This window comes from Micromys minutus, assembly GCF_963924665.1.
Source record: "Micromys minutus genome assembly, chromosome: 18".
Lineage (NCBI taxonomy): Eukaryota > Metazoa > Chordata > Mammalia > Rodentia > Muridae > Micromys > Micromys minutus.
The window spans coordinates 24,792,257-24,811,927 of NC_137953.1; the positions used below are offsets into that span (position 1 = coordinate 24,792,257).

A 19,671-nucleotide genomic window follows, 5' to 3' on the forward strand; every position below is an offset into this window, starting at 1 on the left:
GTCCTCTGAGATTATTAGTCTTCTCTGGCGAGCTTCTACAAAGGACAGTGCATAATTTGGTGTGTCTTGATGCACAAGCATTTCCTGGATATGGTACTAGCTGATTTCTAACTTCAGCTCATGACCAGATTATCCTGTCACAATAGCTTCAAGAAGCAGGCACCATCATGGTTCTTAAGTGTCTGACCGGTGACCTCCATTTGAGGTGGCTCCTTCCAGGCAGCCCCAGAATGAGTAGAAAGTTTAAGGTTAGAAACCTAAGTCCAACTGAAATGGGCAGACACTTGGTTTGGAGGACGCCCACCAGAATTTTTATTTTTCATGTCCTGGAACCAAGAATTGGACAGGGGCATATGGATAGGACTAGAAAGAAAAGGACGTGGGCCAGAGCTGGGAGGGAAGTTAGACACTCAATTGTCCTTTGCATAAAGACTGGGATTTGGTAGTTTATTTTCATAATGAGGTTTTCCTTCCATATTAACATAGCAGTTTTCTCCTATGAGCTCTACCTGCTATTTCTAGCCTTAATGGAGGCAGTGGGTTGGGGATGAGAGAAGCCTAGTCTTTTGCATGCTTGTTTTGCATTTTTTGTATCAATCATTTTTCATACAATACATTCTGATCACTTTTCCACTCCCCCAATTCCTCCCAGATCTTCCCCACCCACCTAGTTCCATGCCTTCACTTACTCTATACCTTTAAAAATTAAACAAATAAAAGCAAACACAAACAAAAATGAAGCACACATACATATACAACCCCCAGGAAAACACACACAAAAAAACCCTGAATTATGCAAACGAAAGACAAATGAAACAAAACATGGTAAAACAAATCAAAATGAGGCAAAATGTCTACAAACATATCAAATATTATTTTGTGTTGACCATCTAACCCTGGGTATAAGGCCTGCCCTGAACTGTGGTTAATATACCCAAGGAGATTCCATTGGGGACAGCTGATTTTTCCCTTTGCCAGTAGGTATCGACTGCAGACAGCTTCTTGGTTTGAGACAAGAGCCTGTGTCTGCTTTCCCATCTTAGGACTGTGTTGAACGTGTGCAAGCCACAGTCTCTGTGAGTTCATATGTGGATTGGTCCTATTGTGTCTGGAAGATACTGTTTCCTTGGTGTTGTGCACCTCCACTCAGTTTTACAATGTTTATGCTTCTTTTTATGTATAGATCCTTGAACCCCAAGGGGAAGGCTTTGATGAAGACATCCCTATTTAGGACTGAGTGTTCCAAATCTATCTCTGTGTTAGTGCTTATCTACTGCAAGAAGAAGCCTTTCTGCTATTGGCTAAGCAAAAGCACTGACCTATGGATGTAACAGAATATCACTAGGCATCATTTTATTGCTATGTTTCTTTAGCAAAACAATAATATTTGGTTTTCCCTTAGCCCTATGGCCTTTATATTTTCAGGTCACTGGCAGTGGCAAGCACGGGTTCCATCTCATGAACTAAGACCTAAACCCAGCCAAAGAGTGGTTCGTTACTCCTTTTACATTTGTACCACACTGCACCAACACATTTCAAAGGCAGGTGGCTATTATAGTTTGCAGGGTTTGTAGCTGGGTAGATGACTATCTTTTGCCTCTGGCAGCATGCAGAGCACTTTTTAGTACCATGAATGCCAGTCAATAGAAGTGAAGCCTCTAGTTTGCCACCAGCTCCACTTCTGTATGTCTGAGTGTTGCCTTCAACAATGGGGCCTTCCTACCAATTAGTGGAAAGCAACAGTAACTTTTGTGTAAAACGTTTTGGGTTTACTCTTAGTCTTGTTCTCCAGTTTCGTCCAGCTCTGTTTATGGTTGTCTGCATTTCTATAGAGGATGAAATCAGCTAAGATCCTGACGTGTAAGGGGGAAAGAAGGGATGCTGATGATGAGGGGCAACTCCTATCCTCAAGGTCAAGCATGCTGTTCTTTTTAACCATTAGCCTTCCATTGCTAGCTATGCTGTGTTTGGAATCCACTAGGTGCCAATAGGGTCTCGAGAATGTATTCATGTATTTGTAAATCGCTATCCACTTCATGTTCTGTGGGAATAGGGCTGGCCCTGAGTTGATATTTTAAAATGGTATTTTACTAGCTGTTTATCCCCTTTTATGCTGTGTCAATAGGAAGAAAAATGAAAACCATTAGAGTGAAGACAATTTCAATAGAAATAATGTCTGGTATATTGTTTGCAGACCAAATCTGTCAAGACAAGTCATTGATCCTCTTTGAGTAGTGGTTTCCTCATTTTTAAAGCTAAAACAAGAATTTATGCCTCTTCTACTCCACAATTATCTACAGGACTCAAATTGTAACATTTTAACTTGAATTTCTCTTATACAAAGCAGATATAGTGGCACTGTCCCATAATCCCCACACCAGGGAGGCAGAAGTCGTGTTCTTGAACTTGTGCCTAAGTCAAAGCTGGCCACGTGTCTTCAATAACCAATTAAAAGACCCAAATGAAAAGTTGAAAAGAGATCTTCCACCTGAACCAGCAGTTCCCAAAGGTTAAGGCCTAGTGAGAAGGAGATCTGAGCAGCCAGAGAGCAGAGAGATCTCTGCCGAGTGCGCACGGAAAGCGCGCCCCTGCCCTGCCTGATCCAGGGACCAGGAACCCAGAATTGGGACCTCTGTTCCCACCTGGCGGCTTTGGGGCGCAGAACAGGGCTCAGACCATCCGCTACCTGGACCAGTGGAGATCCAGGGACACAGACCAGGTACAAGGGAATGGAAAGAACATATCACTGACAACATGATGGCAAGAGGAAAGCGAAAGAGCATATCCCAAGGAAACCAAGACAACCTGGCAACACCAGTACCCAGCTCTCCCATCACAGCAAACATTGGAATGCCAAACACTCCAGAAAAAGAAGACACAGACCTAAAATCATACCTCAAGACGATGATAGAGATCCTTAAACAAGAACGGGAGGAAAAGCAAAAAGAATCAGAAGCTTTTAAAGAGGAAACAAGAAAAACACTCAAAGAACTCAAAGAACTAGAGGGAAACAGAAACAAAGAGATGAAGGAATGGAAGAAGGAATTTAAAACAGAAATTGACGCAATAAAGAAAATGCTAAAAGAGATAACCCTAGAGGTAGAACACCTAAAAAAGAAATCAGGAGTCACAGAAGCAAGAATTTCCAATAGACTACAAGAGATGGAAGAGAGAATCTCAGGGACAGAAGACAACGTTGTAAACATAGACAAAACAGCCAGAGAAGATGCAAAAACCAAAAAGCTCCTAACCGAAAATGTCCAGGAGATCCAGGACACAATGAGAAGACCAAACCTAAGGACAATAGGAATAAAAGAGGGAGAAGAGTATCAACTAAGAGGAACAGTAAATATCTTCAACAGAATTGTAGAAGAAAAGTTCCCTACCCTTAAGAATGAGATGACCACGAGCATAAAAGAAGCCTTCAGAACTCCAGATAGGTTGGACCAGAAAAGAAATACCTCCCGACACATAATAGTCAAAACACCAAGTGCCCAAAGCAAAGAAAGAATACTAAAAACAGTAAGGGAAAAAGGTCAGGTAACATATAAAGGCAGACCAATCAGAATCACACCCGATTTCTCAACAGAGACTATGAAAGCTAGAAGAGCCTGGACAGACATCATGCACACCCAAAGAGAGAACAAGTGCCAGCCCAAGCTGCTGTACCCAGCAAAACTATCAATCACCATAGATAGAAAGATGAAGATATTTCGAGACAAATCTAAATTTACACAATATCTGACCACAAACCCAGCACTACAACGAATTATGGGTGGAAAAGTCAATACAATGAGGGGAACTACATCCTAGTCAAAACAAGAAAACTCCTAAGCAAGAAAACCAAAAGAAGAAAGATACAGACACAACTCAACCTACAAAAGCAATAATAGCAGGAAACAGCAACCACTATTCCTTGATCTCTATTGACATAAATGGACTCAACTCCCCAATAAAGAGACATAGGCTATCAGACTGGATACATAAACAAAATCAAGCCTTTTGCTGCATACAGGAAACTCATCTCAGAGACAAAGCCAGACACTATCTCAGAGTAAAAGGGTGGAAAAAAAACTTCCAAGCAAACAGCCCCAAGAAGCAAGCTGGAGTGGCTATTCTAATATCGAATAAAGTAAATTTCCAACCAAATATTATCAAAAAAGATAAGGAAGGACACTTTTTACTCATTACAGGGGAAATCTGTCAGGAGGAACTCTCAATCCTTAACATATATGCTCCAAATAAAAAAACACCCACATTCATAAAAGAAACCCTAATAAAGCACAAAAAATTTACCCCACACAATAATAGTGGGAGACTTTAATACCCCACTCTCACCAATGGACAGATCATGGAAACAGAAACTGACCAAGGACACTATTAAACTAGCAGACACTATGAACCAACTGGAATTAATAGATATCTACAGAACATATCATCCTAAAGTAAAAGAATACACCTTCTTCTCAGCACTCCATGGCACCTTCTTGAAAATTGACCACATAATTGGACACAGAACGAGCCTCAATTGATATAAGAAGATTAAAATACTCCCATGCATCCTCTTAGATCACCATTGTCTAAGGCTGGTCTTTAACAACAAGAAAGACAACAAAAAGCCCACATACACATAGAAATTAAACAATGCTCTGTTAAACAATAGTAGGGTCAAAGAAGAAATAACGAAAGAAATTAAGGAATTTCTAGAATTCAATGAAAACAAAAACACAACATACCCAAACCTATGGGATGCAATGAAAGCAGTACTGAGAGGAAAACTCAGCCCTGAGCGCTTCCAAAAAGAAACTGGAGAGAGCTTACATCAGCAACTTGACAGCACAGCTAAAAGCTCTAGAACAAAAGGAAGCAGATACACCCAAGAGGAGTAGATGGCAAGAAATAATCAAACTTAGGGCAGAAATAGACCAAATAGAAACAAAAAGAACCATCGAAAGAATCAACAAAACCAAGAGCTGGTTCTTTTAGAAAATCAACAAGATTGATAAACCCCTAGCCAGACTAACTAGAGGGCAAAGAAAGAGTATACAAATTAACAAAATCAGAAAGGAAAGTGGAGACATAACAACTGAAACTGAGGAAATTCAAGAAATCATCAGATCCTACTACAAAAGCCTAACCTCAACAAAGCTGCAAAATCTGGAGGAAATGGATGAATTCATAGACAGATACAAGATCCTAAAGTTAAACCAGGACCAGGTAAACCATCTAAATAATCCCATAACACCTAAAGAAATAGAAGAAGTCATCAAAAGCCTCCCAACCAAAAAAAGCGCAGGTCCAGATGGGTTCAGTGCAGAATTTTATCAGACATTTATTGAGGACATAACACCAATACTCTCCAAACTATTCCACAAGATAGAATCAGATGGAATACTACCTAACTCATTTTTTGAGGCTACAATAACCCTCGTTCCTAAACCAAACAAAGACCATACAAGGAAAGAGAACTTCAGACCAATCTCACTTATGAACATTGATGCAAAAATACTCAACAAAATCCTTGCAAACCGAATCCAAGAACACATCAAAATGATCATTCACCATGACCAAGTAGGCTTCATCCCTGGGATGCAGGGATGGTTTAATATAAGGAAATCCATCAATGTAATCCACCATATAAACAAACTCAAAGAACAAAATCACATGGTCATCTCACTAGATGCTGAGAAAGCATTTGACAAAATTCAACACCCCTTCATGTTAAAAGTCCTGGAAAGAACAGGAATCCAAGGTCCATACCTAAACATAATAAAAGCAATATACAGCAAACCAACAGCCAACATCAAACTTAACGGTGGGAAACTTGAAGCAATCTAAACTAGAATCAGGGACACGACAAGGCTGCCCACTCTCCCCCTACCTATTCAACATAGTACTGGAAGTCCTGGCTGGAGCAATTAGACAGCAAAAGGAGATCAAGGGGATACAAATTGGAAAGGTAGAAGTAAAAACATCACTCTTTGCAGATGACATGATAGTGTACTTAAGTGACCCCAAAAATTCCACCAGAGAACTCCTACAGCTGATAAACAAGTTCAGCAAAGTGGCTGGATACAAAATTAACTCAAACAAATTAGTAGCCTTCCTATATTCAAAGGACAAAGATGTGGAGAAAGAAATTAGGGAAAAGATACCCTTCACAATCGTCACAAAAACTATGAAATACCTTGGTGTGACTCTAACTAAGCAAGTGAAGGACCTGTATGACAAGAACTTCAAACCTATAAAGAAGGAAATGGATGAAGGTCTCAGAAAATGGAAAGATCTCCCATGCTCATGTATTTAAGGATCAACATTTTAAAAATGGCCATCCTACCAAAAGCAATCGACAGATTAAACGCAATCCCCATCAAAATTCCAACCCAGTTCTTCATTGAGTTGGAAAGATCAATGTGCAATTTCATCTGGAATAACAAAAAACCTAGAATAGTGAAATCCATCCTCAACAACAAGAAAACATCTGCTGGAATCACTATCCCTGACCTCAAGCTATATTACAAGGCAATTGTGCTGAAAACTGCATGGTACTGGTACAGAAATAGGCATGTGGATCAATGGAATAGAATAGAAGATCCAGAAATGAGCCCTCACGTATATGGTCACCTGATTTTTGACAAAGGAGCTGTAATCATTCAATGGAAAAAGGACAGCCTATTCAACAAATGGTGCTGGTCCAACTGGCACTCAGCATGCAAAAGAATGAAAATAGACCCTTTCTTATCTCCTTGTACAAAGCTCAAGTGGATCAAAGATCTCCACATTAAACCAGATACACTGAAGCTATTAGATGAGAAAGTAGGGAAAACCTTAGAACACATAGGCACAGGAGAAAATTTTCTGAACAAAACACCAATGGCTCAAGCTCTAAGGTCAAAGATTAACAAATGGAACTTAATGAGATTGCAAAGTTTCTGTAAGGCTAAGGACATTGTCAAGAAAACAAAACGGCAGCCAACAGAATGTGAAAAGATCTTTATCATCTCCACATCAGATAGAGGCCTAATATCCAAGGTATACAAAGAACTCAAAAAGTTAGACACCAGAGAATCAAACAACCCTATTAAAAAAATGGGGTACAGAGCTAAACAAAACGTTCTCAATTGAGGAATATGGAATTGCTGAGAAACATCTAAGGAAGTGCTAAACATCCTTAGCCATCAGGGAAATGCAAATCAAAACAACCCTGAGATTCCACCTCACACCAGTTAGATTGGCCAAGATCCAAAACTCAGATGACAGCAGATGCTGACGAGGTTGCGGAGAAAGAGGAATACTTCTCCACTGTTGGTGGGGTTGTAAACTGATACAACCACTCTAGAAATCCGTCTGGTGATTCCTCAGAAAATTGTACATAGTCCTACCTGAAGATCTAGCTATTCCACTTCTGGGCATATACCCCAGAGACACTCCAATATACAACTAAGATACTTGCATCACAATGTTCATAGCAGCTCTACTTATAATAGCCAGAAGCTGGAAATAACCCAGATGTCCTTCAGTAGATGAATGAATACAAAAATTGTGGTACATTTATACACTGGAGTACTACTCAGCCATCAGAAACAACGACTTAACCAAATTTTTAAGAAAATGTTTGCATCTAGAGAATATCATCCTGAGTGAGATAACCCAGTCACAAAAGAATAGACATAATGCAGTCACTGATAGTAGGATGCTAACCCCAGAGGCTCGGACTGCCTCAGAAACAACTCACAGACTGTGTGAAGTTCAAGAAAAAAAGAAAACAAACAAACAAAAAAAAAAAACCAAAAACCAAAAAAAAAAAAACAAAAAAAAAAAAAAAAAAACCATCATGCTCAATCCTTACACACCAAGAAAACATTGAGTAATCCCGGGTTACATCCTGTTTTACATGTACTTTTTGCTCATTGTAACTAGTAAGACCTTAATGCAGAGTATCAAACCTTAAAAAAAAAGAAAAAAAAAAAAAAGCCAAGCACTGGCACAATTGTATTTGTATACATTTATGCAAAAATGTTTAAATTTTTTTTCTTTTATCTTTGTTTTTTAAAATAAAGTTTAAAAAAAAGTTGAAAAGAGATTTATTCAATGTGGTCATATGGAGAAACAAAGAGGCCTAGAGAACACCCAAGTCTATCCTGAGGTAAGATCAAAGTTTAAGTAGAGAGTCAAAGATATGCCGGTCAAGGTGTGATCCTAACACTATTGATACACCATTATCTGAGCTTCAGACTTATCCTAAAAGGTAGTCTGCCAAGTTGCCAGAACTGTGTGAAATGCCTTTCAGAAAGACAAGTTCTTTTTCTGGATGTTGCCCTTCCCTTTTTCCAGCATAATATTCTCATTTTATGGGGGTCCACAGTTCCAACAGTCTGACTGAGAGGCATGGATATCTCTTTAAAATATTTCTGTCATGCTGGCTATACTAGGAGTATCATCAGAGTTCAGAGCAGCCTGAGCCACTTAATGAATCCAAGTCAACCTGTACTTCACAGGCTCATTAATGCTTCATTAAAAAACCCTGTGATTTGTCATTGGTTTTAACTAGCTTTACAGTCAGCATCTCATGGGGGCAGTGAGAAATCAGAGGGCCTTATTTATTCTATAGAATTGCCTGGAGAATTGCTCTTGGTAATTGCAGTTGGAAGTGTGATATTTAATTAGTAGAGAACATTGAGTCAGGCAAGAGACATCTGTGTCACGAACAGAGTGAGAAAAGGTTGGGGTTCACGTGTGTTATAGACCTAGAATGACTTTGCACATCATCAAGGCAGTGATTGTAGAAGCAGAAGGGGGTTAAAAAGACCCCTCCCCAGACACATAATTTTTTCTGTCCACTTGACATCTGGGAAAGTAAATGGTAAGTCTGAGAGAGAAACACTTTACCCAAGGAAGCTTGACTTCTGATATACTAGTGAGTAGGGCTTGAGGGTTATCTCAAGGAACAAAACCAACAGAGCGTATGAACACTTTATTAAAAGGTATTTATTAGATTTGCTGGGGTAATCTAGTATGGCTGTGTGCTGGTGAAACAGAGAATCAGACTGTCTATTCCAAGAAAGTGGTTTCCTTAATAGTCCAACTGCAGCATTTGTTGTAGGACTGGGGTTTCTCTAGAGAGCTGCTAATATTGAGCACACGCTGAAAGACTGAAGAAGGGCGTGTTTGACATCACAGATGGACACACCCACTCAAGTTATTTGAGGTTTCTAAGCTTTAATATTTTCTTTCTATAGTGGAATGATGTCATGTGCTTTAGGCCTACATGGGGATGAGGTGGGATACTGTATTTGCAGGGGTGCATACCCACATTCTGATGCCTAGACAGACTTGATGAAAGAACACCAGTAGAGACCAATAAATGTCCCCAGTAAAGTGACATTAAAATAACTTTTGTTGGAAGCCCTGAAAAATGAATTGTTACCTCTGATCAATTAATTTACTCTAAGTGGTCCCAGGAAGTGTGCGTACATAGAGGATAACAAAGTCCTTTTTTGCTTGGGATGGAGACAGTAATGTCTGGTTGCCCTGGTTTTCACTCGCTTCTTGCACTGCTGTTCAGCTAAAGATTTCTTTATTTTTTATTTGATTCCTTTTATTTTTTCTTTCTTGGAGACAAGGTCACATGGAACCCTGTTTGGCCTTGAACTCACTATGTATCTAAGGATGACTTTAAATTTCTGATTTGTCTGTTTCTAGGTCCTAATTATTAAGTTACTGATTTGTGCCTCAGTGCCTGGTTAAAGTTAAGAATTAAGCCTAGGGCTAGAAAAGTACTCTACCAAATGAACTTTACCCCCACTAGGCTACTCTCTTCCCCGTCCTTCTCCTTCTTCCTTCCTACCTTCCATCCATCCTTCCTTCCTTCCTTCCTTCCTTCCTTCCTTCCTTCCTTCCTTTCTTGAGATAATTTGTCAAATAATTCTTCATACTAGCCATGCCTTTCTGGGCAGATGATTTTCCTGCTTTCTTCCTATCTACAAATACAAGGTCATAACTGGGTACCACACCAAGGCTACATTTCTAAGCTTCTGTGTCTTAGTTAGGATTTCCATTGCGGTGAACAGACACCATGACTAAGGCAATTCTTATAAAGGACAACATTTAATTGGGGATGGCTTACTGGCTTTGAGGTCCATTATGATCCTGGCAGGAAACATGGCAGCATCCAGGTAACCCTGGCACTGGAGAAGGAACCTGAGAGTTATACATCTTGTTCTGAAGGCAAACAGGAGAAGACTGTCCACCCCCACAGTGACACACTTCCTCCAACAACGCCACACACGAATGGTGTTTATATGTTACATTTTAAGATTCTTGCCAATTCAGTTTCAAACGATGGGTACCAGGTGGATGTTGCAGAGCAACAAGAAACTCTTGGGAGTTATGGAGTGTCTTTCTAGGCCTGGCCAATGCATCAATGAGGCCATGCAAGCCTAACCAATACAGACACAAATGCAAACCACTGTGTCCTAACTGGCCCGGATAGACTCTGCAGAGGATCTCTCTGTCTCTGTCTCTGTCTCTGTCTGTCTGTCTGTCTGTCTGTCTCTCTCTCTCTCTCTCTCTCTCTCTCTCTCTCTCTCTTTCTCTTCATCCCTCCCATCCCCCCTCCATTTCTTTTCCTTTTCAGGCTAGAAGCTATCATATCTAAACCCAGAACACATTAAAGACAGTCCAGCATTTTTCAAAGGAAGTGATGTTACCCATAGCCGGTCTGAAAATTGTTGACATAACTGACTTAGAGGTCTCCTGTCACTCAGATCTTTAGTATCTTGTTTATGTGAATGAAGTGAAGCTGAAGGTTATTTAATATTTATTTGGTTAACTCCTTTACATTTACTTTCCATAGTGTTAGAACATAAATGATACCAGTGGATGCTAGACAAGGAGCTTCTGGGTTTGAAATTAGGCTTTACTCATACTTTGGTTTGCCCCCTCCTTTTTTTTTTTTTGCTTACCGCTGTTTCTCTCTTCTGGAGACGTAGATGCTCACACTTATTTTATGTTGGAAATACAATTTTTAAGGGACTCACACTCAAAAGATTATTTTGAATTTTAGAAGAGACTGAATTTCTGAACTGTGGTAGAGACTGCAAGACTATGAGACCTTTTGAAATTTTACTGAAGTTTTTTTTTTTTTTACTGTGCACCTATGGGGGCCAGAGGCAGAATACTATGGCTTGAATGTGAAATGTCCCTGAGGGACTCATGTATTTGGATACTTGGTCCGCAGATGGTGGCAAAAGGTATAAGTAACTAATATGGTCTTTGTGTTCTTTTGGCTATAGTCTTTTGTTATTATTAATAATCATTCCATTCAGTTATATCTCAGATGATATCCCACTTTCTGGTTACCCCTCCACCAGCCCTTCCCCCTATCCTTTGCCTGTATGAGAGCACTCCCCACTCACCTACACTCTCCCGCCCCATAGCTCCTGCATCCCCCAATGCTGGAGTATCAAGCCTCCATGGCACCAAAGGTTTCCGTTCCCATTCTTGTCAGGCAAGGCCATCCTCTGCTACATATGTATCTGGAGCCATGGATCCCTCCTTGTACACTTCTTGGTTGATGGTCTAGACCCTGGGAGAACTGGGTGGTCAGGCCAGCCTGTGTTGTCCTTTTAATGGGGTTGCAATCTCCCTCCTCTCCTCCAGTCCTTCTGCCACCTCCCCCACCAGGATTCCTAAGCCCCATCTGATGGTTGGCTCCAAGCATCCACATTTGCATTGGCAGTTGCTGGCTGGACTTCCTCAGGAACCACCACACCAGGTTCCTGTCAGCAAGCAACTCTTGGCCACGGCAACAGTGTTGGGTTTGGTGTCTGCAGACATGATGAATACCCAGGTGGGGCAGTTCCTGGATAACCCTTCCTTCAGTCTCTGTTCCATTTTTTGTCCCTGTTCTTCCTTTGGATAGGAACACTTCTGGGTTTAAAAACTTTGAGATGAGTGGGTATCCCCATCCCTCAAGGAGGCCGTGCCTATCTACTGGATCTATCTTCCCCCTTCTCTGCACATTTCGGCTAAAGCCATCCCTCTTGGGTCCTGGGAGCCTCACGTTTCCCTGGTGTCTGGGATCCTCCAGTGGCTATCCCCAGTTTCTCATCCCTCCTGCTACATGTTTTTGTTTAATTTCCTGACCTCTCTCACATCTTCAGATCTTGATGATGCCCACCCTTATTCCCCGCCCCCTTTCTTAACCCTTTCCCTCCACCTCCCACAGTCATCCTGTCCCCCATCTCAATGCAGGACTAAAGCATCCACACCCTGGTCTTCCTTCTCTGTATGTTCTGTGGGTAGTATTATAGGCATTGTGGGTTTTTGGGCTAATTAGTGAGTACATACCATGCGTGTTCTTTTGTGTCTGGGTTACCTCACACAGGACATCTCCTAGTTCCATCTATTTGCCTGCGAAAACATCATTCTGCCAATATACCAGTTTTTCTCTAAACAACTCTATATTTTTCTTTAAAAGACTTTTTGTTATTGTTACAGAGTATAGAGTTAGGGCTAGTTGGTCACAGAATCAAGTTGAACCAAGGAGAAACTATGAGGCATCTAGTTAGAAGTAGTTTGTAAATATTGTTTAATGCACAGCCTGTACTAATATTTACCCAGTGATCCCAAAATCTATCTTCTTATAGGGATTTGTGTGAATTGGCATGTAAGCCAACTCCATTCATTGCAAATTTTCTTGTTACAAGAACAAACCCTGGGCCTGTACTGGGACACACATGTTTGAACTCTGGCTGCTGATCAAGAGAACAAATCTGAGAGAGAGAAAGAGCAATGAGGGCTGAGGATCACAGGTCTCTGATTGCTCAAAGGTGTACGACTTCGAGTTTTGTGTCTGGAACCATTCAGTGCCAGAGTGAATCATGAGACATGACCAATGCACACCTCTCCCTTCAGACGCAAACTCTGCCCTTGGCTCTGTTTATTTAAATGTGGATCACCTTAAAGTCCTTCCCAGTGTGCTCTCATCTCCCCATGTCTGTGTTAGCACTGTGTTCTGCATAGGACAGCATCAGTAACTGAAATACTTAGAAGACAGAGCAGGCCTTCTGTGGAGAAGAATGGTGTGGTGTACAATGGAAAGGGGGAAGGTTGTTAGAGTCCCTGGGGCTGATCAGGAATGGCCTTCCTCATAAAGAGATTATTGAAATGCTGGTATACATTTACCTGCTAAAGGAAAGGGATTCCAGGTAGTGGAAGTAAAATTTTCTAAGGCAGTATATTAACCTCAAATAACAGTGCTTTAGAAGTTAAATAGGTGTTTGCCCCACAAAATAATTCCATCTTGTCTATAAAATGTGCATTTAAATTCTGAATGAGTTTGACATGACACCATTTGAAAACCTCTCATCTCAGACATCATTCATTCTTTCCTTACCTTCAATATTTTTCCAGAAGAACACATCCTTTCTGGCACACTCAAAGCTTTCATCTCAACCGTTCTTTAATATCACATAAGCTCTTCTTTGGTTGATCAAGACAAAAGCAAAGTATAATGCTAAATATTTCCATTCTTATGACAAATCCCATCCAAAACAGGGTTTGTCTGTGTAGCTCTGGCCATCCTGGAACTCGAGATGTAGATGAGGCTGACCTTGAAGTCATGGAGATCTTCTTACCTCTGCCTCCTGAGAGCTGAGATTAAAGGCATGCACCACCACTGCCTGGCTTTTCACAATCCTATATAATTGGTTACCTTAAGATGGGACAACTTTTAGAACAGGAGTTAAGTTAATTGGGCAGGATTTTTGCCAGATGTTCCTTTGCAAATTTCTTTTTTTTAAAGGAATATGAAATTATTTATTGACCACTGTTCACCATTATTTACAATAAAGCAAATATACAGTTGGATGTCATTCTGAAACTACAAAGTTACTTTTCTGGTTCATTAAACCAGATCCCAAATACTGAAAAGATTGATCCTACTAGTAAGGAATGAGTCAGGTTAAAGAAAAGCATGCAGGTCATTAATTGATATTAGTAAATTTTGTTCACTCAGTCAGCAGGTCTTAAATTGCCAACATCAACTCCAACCATGATTCTATTTCCACATCAAACAGATTCCATGAATCATAACCTTTTAGTACAGATTTTAATATCTGCAAAGGAATGTTGGTTCATCAGAGGAACCTTCACAAGACTGGCTGACGGGGTCCTTCCTGCCTCTGTAGACCAGCTGGCCTCTTAAATCAGAGCTCTAGAGTGCTGGGATTAAAGGTGTGCACCACCACACTCGGCCCAAGTCTTGTTACTGAATCACACTACTACTTTGTCTAATTCCATTTTCTGAAGGGTGGAGTTGATATGGACAACATTCTGTAAATAAACTACTGTATTTACTTGATAATACGTCAATTCTCATGTGCTTGCTTTTAAACTCTCCAATAAATTAGACTGCTTAATCTGAAAGGTTATGGTTTAGGAAAATGTTCACAATGATGGAATCTCATCAACTTGTGTTTTCTTCAGTTGTTTTGAGTATTAAAAACAAGACAAAACAAACAAATTATGTGTTTTATGTATACACTGCATAAGAACAAAAAACCCAGAATGGTCCTTTCGTGTCCCAGTTAAAAATAAGTTCTGACCTTAGTAATGACTGTAAAATCTCCCCAGCATTTAAGAAAAGCTATTCTTCAAAGCCGAGGAAATACAACATGGTATCATATATTCTATTGTTAAAGGAAGCCACTACAGAAAGCTCTTACTTGCTCAAATGAATCAGTGCCTTTTGATGCCGAACAAAACCCAAAAAATATCCCAACTACTGTCAATACTTTAAAAACCAGCATATCAAACTTGATTTTCATTAGAATGCTATTTTTCCACACTAGTAATTCAAAACCCAAGATCCAGATTACACACACACACACACACACACACACACACACACACACACACATGCAAACAATTACTGTGTTTCATTTTCAGGACAATAATGCCAAGTCAGCCTCTCATAGAAGGCAATGACAATCTGAGGACACTTCACATTGGCCTCCTTTGCCAGAACCAAGTCAGCTTCGTCTGAGTCCTTCCCTGTCATGAGAGACATAAACTCTCCACTGCTGTCTGTGGCACCGATTATTCGTTCAGGATCAAGACCCCTGGCCAAGCCCCTGGTTTGTCAGCAGCATCTCTTTTCTTCTTCGATTTGCTATCATCAGATTCACTGACAGATAAAGATTACCTTTTTGTACCATCTTTTCGAGAATTAAGAAATGCTTCAATTAATTCTGGACAATCTAAATTTTCTTCTAGTTCCCAAGTATTGTCAGCATCTGTGAACCCCTTCCACTTCAGGAAATACTCCACCTTCCCATTCACTACACGACGATCCAGTACTTTTTCTACCACAAATTCTTCAGGCTCTGCCTCTTCAACTCTTTTACTCTTTCCATTCTGTTTCTTTCGCATTCTTTTTGCAATGTAGTTTTGTTGGAGGCCATTTTTTAAATTTAATCGGAGACTTGAGTTCACCGTTCAGATGCTCAGGGCGGCGGATCCTGCAGAGTCTCCCGCCTGCGCGCTTCAGCTCCGCCACATCCGCCACATCCGACTGCAAATTTCTTTAAAATGGAAATTCTTTTGTTTCCTGTAACTCTTTGATAGGAAACAATGGCACTGTTATTTTACATTTTCCACACAGCCACATGACCTCTTAGAATAACCATTTCTTTTTGACAGAAACTTTCCAAACATGTTATGTACAACAGAACAGAAGGTGCTATGTTTTATTGCCTTCCTTGCCATTTGGAATATCTATATACATTACACATTAAGTAAAAAATTATTTATGACACTTCCTAAAGAATATTAAGGCAGACTGTTGAAGCACATCATATCGAGAAACGAGGATTTACAATATGGACAAAAGTTTTGGCTCAATTCTGAGTATAAAAAAGAAAACCCAGAATTTCTCAATAAGACATAGAGTCAGACTTTTGACCCAGATTTCAAAGCCCAGACTCCTAACTGCTGTGCCACCACATGGCCTAACTGGTTCCAAATTCTCAAGTAAATACGAGGCTAGTAATGACGGCTTTATTTGTATTCACAGGATTAGTATACTTAACTGTTCTATCCTGTCTCATTCCAAGTTGGGTTTGGAGAAGGTCTGAGAAATTAAGACAGGCCCAAGAGAGTGAGTGTTTCATAGGATATTAAGGGAAAGGAAACAGAGATACATCTTGTACCCATCTGTATCAGTCACAGTGGTAGAAACTTTCCTGTCAGCTGTAACACATACAGTAAATGCCAAGCATCCATTTCTTCAAGTCCTTGGATGGCTGGAAAAACTCTTGACCAAATTTGTTTCTTGGTGCTTTTCATAGGGCAGGGGGAGGGATGTGAAGGGGTGTAAACTGAAACTCTAGCAATTGCTAATTCTAGAACCTTCTTAGGTAGGGAAGTGACTTTATGATATGAAGGCTCCTTTATCTTCTGAGAGCTGAAAGAATGCTGGCCAGGGAAAGGAGGCAGCTGTCTCTGGAGAGTGGCTCATTGGGGAAGTCACCTGCAGGCAATGGTGCTAAAATTATCTAGCTCTTTAGTGCAACCCAATCTTACTCAAGTTCACTGCCTCATATACCATAGCTTAGAACTTGCTCCTCTGATGGGCAAACACAAGCTCTTAAATCCTCAGCCCTGGGAAATGTTCCTGAGATGACAGCTAACATGTAAAGGCCTTTTCTAGAAGCTTGGTCCACACCTCACTCTCTTCAGATAAACTCCAAGCAGCAAAATTAGCTGGCCTATTGTGCAAAGGGCCTTGTGGTAGATGGATATTTCAGGAAATTAAGGAATCAGTTGCACACAAACAAGGTTTGTTTCAGTCACTAGTAAAATATACCCCATTAAACTGTCAGATTTATCTCACTCTACATGTTTAGGAGGACCCTGTCTGAATCCTTTATAAACTTCCTAACCTTTCTCTATTTAATGGAAATATTGTTTCCATCTGGTGAAGATGCAGTGCCTTCTCTTCATGTGTTAGAAGAGTTTGGGGTTTGAGTTTAACTCTGCACTTGATTTAGGTCTTGGGGATGTTCCTAGCTGAGACAGCAGTGTATTTCTTCCTTTGGGGGTGAAGATCTAAAATAGTGGGGAGAAGGAGGAAAGCAGGCCACTCACCATCTCTGGAAGCCTCTGCCTCTTTTGTTTTTTGTTTGTTGTTTTTGTTTTTATTCCCTTTGTAATCAGCATAACCGATGGACACCGTCTACCCCAGAGATTTTCACAGGGTAGCAGCGTGCAGGCTACATACCATTGAACTTGTTGTCTTGTGCTCATTGAGTAATTTGGGGGCAGGTTGCATTGCCAACTGGGCTTGGTTGGGATTTGATGGAGCCAAACCGAAGATCTCCCAGCCTGGTGATGGGAAGGGAAGGGAACATACTCTTTTAAGGTCTGCGAACAGCCCTTATTGAGGACACCCTTATTTTTGTCTCCCCCAGAAACATTTAGGTCTGCACTAACTAATTCACTGTGGGTGAAAGTAGATATATAAGCAAGGCAATAGGCTTTAGAGCACCAGGAAATAATGGTAGGAGTTCCAAGGCTGGACCAGTGAAATAAAGTTGCATCCCCATTCACAGGTTACACTGAGGGTTTTCATGTTCTCAGGAGCATGAGAGGTTGTATCTGGGGTCTGTGTACAAGGTTGACAGAGAAGACAAGGGTCTTTCTCATTTTCTGTTGGAATAAGGATGGGAAATGAGACCCTGACTCCTGCCTTCTTGACTGTGGCTAAAGCCCATGTAACCTGAACCAGGATGCAACCCTTTGGCCCGAGCCTCTTTCTATCTTCTCTCGTGAGCATTGTAAGCATGGCTCTGAGCATGAAATAAGATATGTATACATACCGTATGACTTTTGGTAGGTCATACATACATACAAGTCCCCTCCATTCTAAATGCCTTGGGGGCAGCTCAGTGTATACTGTGGAATAGCTGCTTCTTACCTGCTGCTGCTTGCATCGAGGTAACATCTAGGTAAAGTAGACATCAGGGCACATAAAAAGTGGGGAGAATGTGCTGAAGACATGAAAAGTGAGGGGTCTGCCCATGGAGTGGGTTCTAGGAATGATAGTGGATATTGTCATTGTTTCCTATGACAGTCTCTTGGTTCACCTTGTAGATCACTTGTGTCTTGGGTGGACCGCTTCAAGTGTACTGTTCTGTTTAAAGCTTTACTCTGGCCTCGTGAGCATGCTATGCCTGAAATGCTGTGGACTTAATATTCCTAGGAGCAACATCTAAGGGCCCAGGAGTTGGTGGATAAGGAGTCCAACTTTGTTTCTTGATGAAGGTTGGCTCTAAGGTGCACACTGCCCAGTCTCACATACAACTTCTAGTAGCCCTGAGCCTAAGTTGGCCACAGCAGCAGTGCATTTATTGCTTACTGTTGTTTTGGGGTGAGAGATTCATTAGCAGTGTTCTTAACATCACAGTTAAGAAAAATAGCACAGTAGGACTCTGCAGAGAACTGTGACCTACAGTGCAATATGAAGATTTCTCTCTTACAGACTTTAGAGAAAGGGTAGAGATTTTATGCTCTCTGGTTTATGAGAAGCTCATATTACATGCTTATAATACATGCTTACCCTGTAGTACATGCTTGTATCATGCCAAGAATTTTTATATGGGTTTTGGTGACTGAACTCAAATGTTAACGCTTGCAAAGGCAAGTACTTTACTGACTAAGCCATTGCCCTAGTCCCTGGCACCTCCGGAATATTCAGAATAGAAAAGTCTATACTGAAAAAGAAGCATAGAGGTTGTCAGGAGATAGGGTCAGGGGAAATGAGAAATAGCTATTTAATGCGCACAGGATGTTTTTATGAGACTATGAAAAAAGTTGAAACTGGAGAAGTTGATGGTTATGTACCATGAACTACCATAGAATTGCACACACAGAAATAATTAATTGTGCGATTGTTATCTCAATGGAAGAAAAACCCACCACCACTACCACCCAAAGTAGGAATGTTTTTAAAACTGTGATTTTACATCCACAGCTTCACATTCTGACTTGCCTGTTGGAACATACACTGCATGTTCCATTACATAGGTGTGAGGTGGCTACCTGGCTTGGAGTGACTCCTTACCATTTACTAAGCAACTTGTGGGCTTGAAAGCAGTGCATTATGGGGATTGGCTGATTATTTCTTTAGTAGTCTTAATGGTGAGCTTGTGAGTAGCAAGGGATATCATCTGATTAGAGTAGAGCTATTACTCTTTAGAAAGCATCATTAATTTCAAAAGCTTGTGTCCTGAGCTACATGGCAAAGTGGAGATAAAATAGGGCACCGTCTAGAGGAAAGAGAAGCAGATTTGTTCTCCTCAGGATGGAAACCTGATCTCATCTGTTCCAAGAAGTTAATCCGGCTGTGAGCCTGTGTGTGCATGTATGTGGGGGGCTTTGGAGAAGGCAGGGCATCAGAAGGTCACTGGTAGGAAGCCTGAGGTCTCTATCAGTGCTGCTTCAAACAGCTTCAGGGACTTGCTGTTTTGTTTCTTCTGTGACAAAAGGACTTCATGTTTCCTGTTTGTTGCAGAGCCCTTCTGGGGCCTAATTAATCCTGTGGAAAGAGCTAGGAACATTTCCAGTAGACCTGCCTCCAAGAGTCTGCTCTGGGATCTAGGGCGCCCG

At 40.8% G+C, this 19,671-nt stretch overlaps 2 pseudogenes across 2 annotated transcripts in view; one reads left to right on the forward strand and one right to left on the reverse strand.

Annotated features, from left to right (window-relative positions):
• The window catches only part of LOC308432243 (protein FAM98A-like), a 58,881-nt pseudogene that overhangs the window by 15,461 nt on the left and 23,749 nt on the right, over nt 1–19,671 (forward strand). The window lies entirely within an intron of this gene.
• Nucleotides 14,933–15,467, reverse strand: LOC308432806 (chromobox protein homolog 3-like; annotated as a pseudogene). The gene has a single exon. The product of its transcript is annotated as a chromobox protein homolog 3-like (transcript).